Source organism: Carassius gibelio, chromosome B22 (genome assembly GCF_023724105.1).
Source record: "Carassius gibelio isolate Cgi1373 ecotype wild population from Czech Republic chromosome B22, carGib1.2-hapl.c, whole genome shotgun sequence".
NCBI classification, from domain to species: domain Eukaryota; kingdom Metazoa; phylum Chordata; class Actinopteri; order Cypriniformes; family Cyprinidae; genus Carassius; species Carassius gibelio.
Window position 1 is genome coordinate 54,465,749 of NC_068417.1, and position 3,441 is coordinate 54,469,189.

Consider the following 3,441-nt stretch of genomic DNA (forward strand, 5'->3'; position numbering starts at 1 on the left):
TATAATTCGTGAAATTTTCCAAAGAGATTAAAGCACCTGGTATTCCCAGGCAGTCTCTCATCAAAGTGCTAACCAGACCTAAACCTGCTAAGATTCAGAGATCGGGCATTGACTCTATTTTTTGGCAAAATTATTATATACTAAGTGAAAAATGTCCAAAAAGCTTACAGCACCTGGTATTCCCAGGCAGTCTCCCATCCATGTACTAACCAGGCCCAAACCTGTTAATATTCAGAGATCGGGCATTGACTCTATTTTTTGGCAAAATTATTATATACTAAGTGAAAAATGTCCAAAAAGCTTACAGCACCTGGTATTCCCAGGCAGTCTCCCATCCATGTACTAACCAGGCCCAAACCTGTTAATATTCAGAGATCGGGCATTGACTCTATTTTTTTTTTTTTTTTTTTTTTTTTAATTAAAGATTATTATATAATTCGTGAAATTTTTCAAACAGATTAAAGCACCTGGTATTCCCAGGCAGTCTCCCATCCATGTACTAACCAGGCCCAAACCTGCTAATATTCAGAGATCGGGCATTGACTCTATTTTTTGGCAAAATTATTATATACTAAGTGAAAAATGTTCAAAAAGCTTACAGCACCTGGTATTCCCAGGCGGTCTCCCATCCAAGTACTAACCAGGCCCAAACCTGCTTAGCTTCCGAGATCAGACGAGATCGGGCATAGCCAGGTTGGTATGGCCGTAAGCGAAGACAGCAGAAAAGAGAGGGCTATTTAAAGACCAGCCAATCTAATCGCCAGTACATTATATAAGTAGGAAAGAAAACCCAAAAGCTTAAAGCACCTGGTATTCCTAGGCAGTCTCTCATCAAAGTGCTAACCATACCTAAACCTGCTAAGATTCAGAGATCGGGCATTGACTCTTTTTTTTTTTTTTTTTTTTTTTAAATGAAAGATTATTATATAATTCGTGAAATTTTCCAAAGAGATTAAAGCACCTGGTATTCCCAGGCAGTCTCTCATCAAAGTGCTAACCAGACCTAAACCTGCTAAGATTCAGAGATCGGGCATTGACTCTATTTTTTGGCAAAATTATTATATACTAAGTGAAAAATGTCCAAAAAGCTTACAGCACCTGGTATTCCCAGGCAGTCTCCCATCCATGTACTAACCAGGCCCAAACCTGTTAATATTCATAGATCGGGCATTGACTCTATTTTTTGGCAAAATTATTATATACTAAGTGAAAAATGTCCAAAAAGCTTACAGCACCTGGTATTCCCAGGCGGTCTCCCATCCAAGTACTAACCAGGCCCAAACCTGCTTAGCTTCCGAGATCAGACGAGATCGGGCATAGCCAGGTTGGTATGGCCGTAAGCGAAGACAGCAGCAAAGAGAGGGCTATTTAAAGACCAGCCAATCTAATCGCCAGTACATTATATAAGTAGGAAAGAAAACCCAAAAGCTTAAAGCACCTGGTATTCCTAGGCAGTCTCTCATCAAAGTGCTAACCATACCTAAACCTGCTAAGATTCAGAGATCGGGCATTGACTCTTTTTTTTTTTTTTTTTTTTTTTTTTAAATGAAAGATTATTATATAATTCGTGAAATTTTCCAAAGAGATTAAAGCACCTGGTATTCCCAGGCAGTCTCTCATCAAAGTGCTAACCAGACCTAAACCTGCTAAGATTCAGAGATCGGGCATTGACTCTATTTTTTGGCAAAATTATTATATACTAAGTGAAAAATGTCCAAAAAGCTTACAGCACCTGGTATTCCCAGGCAGTCTCCCATCCATGTACTAACCAGGCCCAAACCTGTTAATATTCAGAGATCGGGCATTGACTCTATTTTTTGGCAAAATTATTATATACTAAGTGAAAAATGTCCAAAAAGCTTACAGCACCTGGTATTCCCAGGCGGTCTCCCATCCAAGTACTAACCAGGCCCAAACCTGCTTAGCTTCCGAGATCAGACGAGATCGGGCATAGCCAGGTTGGTATGGCCGTAAGCGAAGACAGCAGCAAAGAGAGGGCTATTTAAAGACCAGCCAATCTAATCGCCAGTACATTATATAAGTAAGAAAGAAAACCCAAAAGCTTAAAGCACCTGGTATTCCTAGGCAGTCTCTCATCAAAGTGCTAACCATACCTAAACCTGCTAAGATTCAGAGATCGGGCATTGACTCTATTTTTTGGCAAAATTATTATATACTAAGTGAAAAATGTCCAAAAAGCTTACAGCACCTGGTATTCCCAGGCAGTCTCCCATCCATGTACTAACCAGGCCCAAACTTGTTAATATTCAGAGATCGGGCATTGACTCTATTTTTTGGCAAAATTATTATATACTAAGTGAAAAATGTCCAAAAAGCTTACAGCACCTGGTATTCCCAGGCAGTCTCCCATCCATGTACTAACCAGGCCCAAACCTGCTAATATTCAGAGATCGGGCATTGACTCTATTTTTTTTTTTTTTTTTTTTTAATGAAAGATTATTATATAATTCGTGAAATTTTTCAAACAGATTAAAGCACCTGGTATTCCCAGGCAGTCTCCCATCCATGTACTAACCAGGCCCAAACCTGCTTAGCTTCCGAGATCAGACGAGATCGGGTATAGCCAGGTTGGTATGGCCGTAAGCGAAGACAGCAGCAAAGAGAGGGCTATTTAAAGACCAGCCAATCTAATCGCCAGTACATTATATAAGTAGGAAAGAAAACCCAAAAGCTTATAGCACCTGGTATTCCTAGGCAGTCTCTCATCAAAGTGCTAACCATACCTAAACCTGCTAAGATTCAGAGATCGGGCATTGACTCTTTTTATTTTATTTTTTTTTTTAAATGAAAGATTATTATATAATTCGTGAAATTTTCCAAAGAGATTAAAGCACCTGGTATTCCCAGGCAGTCTCTCATCAAAGTGCTAACCAGACCTAAACCTGCTAAGATTCAGAGATCGGGCATTGACTCTATTTTTTGGCAAAATTATTATATACTAAGTGAAAAATGTCCAAAAAGCTTACAGCACCTGGTATTCCCAGGCAGTCTCCCATCCATGTACTAACCAGGCCCAAACCTGTTAATATTCAGAGATCGGGCATTGACTCTATTTTTTGGCAAAATTATTATATACTAAGTGAAAAATGTCCAAAAAGCTTACAGCACCTGGTATTCCCAGGCAGTCTCCCATCCATGTACTAACCAGGCCCAAACCTGTTAATATTCAGAGATCGGGCATTGACTCTATTTTTTTTTTTTTTTTTTTTTTTTTAATTAAAGATTATTATATAATTCGTGAAATTTTTCAAACAGATTAAAGCACCTGGTATTCCCAGGCAGTCTCCCATCCATGTACTAACCAGGCCCAAACCTGCTAATATTCAGAGATCGGGCATTGACTCTATTTTTTGGCAAAATTATTATATACTAAGTGAAAAATGTTCAAAAAGCTTACAGCACCTGGTATTCCCAGGCGGT

The 3,441-nt window shown here is 39.0% G+C and overlaps 4 non-coding genes across 4 annotated transcripts; all 4 read right to left on the reverse strand.

Moving 5' to 3' along the window:
- Positions 1-592: 592 nt before the first annotated feature.
- On the reverse strand, positions 593-711 carry LOC128010393 (5S ribosomal RNA). Its single transcript, XR_008182071.1, has one exon. It is a non-coding gene; the product is annotated as a 5S ribosomal RNA (ribosomal RNA).
- A 512-nt stretch (positions 712-1,223) lies between these two features.
- Positions 1,224-1,342, reverse strand: LOC128010395 (5S ribosomal RNA). Its single transcript, XR_008182072.1, has one exon. It is a non-coding gene; the product is annotated as a 5S ribosomal RNA (ribosomal RNA).
- Positions 1,343-1,857: 515 nt separating this feature from the next.
- LOC128010396 (5S ribosomal RNA) lies at positions 1,858-1,976 on the reverse strand. The gene has a single exon (XR_008182073.1). It is a non-coding gene; the product is annotated as a 5S ribosomal RNA (ribosomal RNA).
- A 511-nt stretch (positions 1,977-2,487) lies between these two features.
- Positions 2,488-2,606, reverse strand: LOC128005482 (5S ribosomal RNA). Its single transcript, XR_008178132.1, has one exon. It is a non-coding gene; the product is annotated as a 5S ribosomal RNA (ribosomal RNA).
- Between the last annotated feature and the right edge of the window lie 835 nt (positions 2,607-3,441).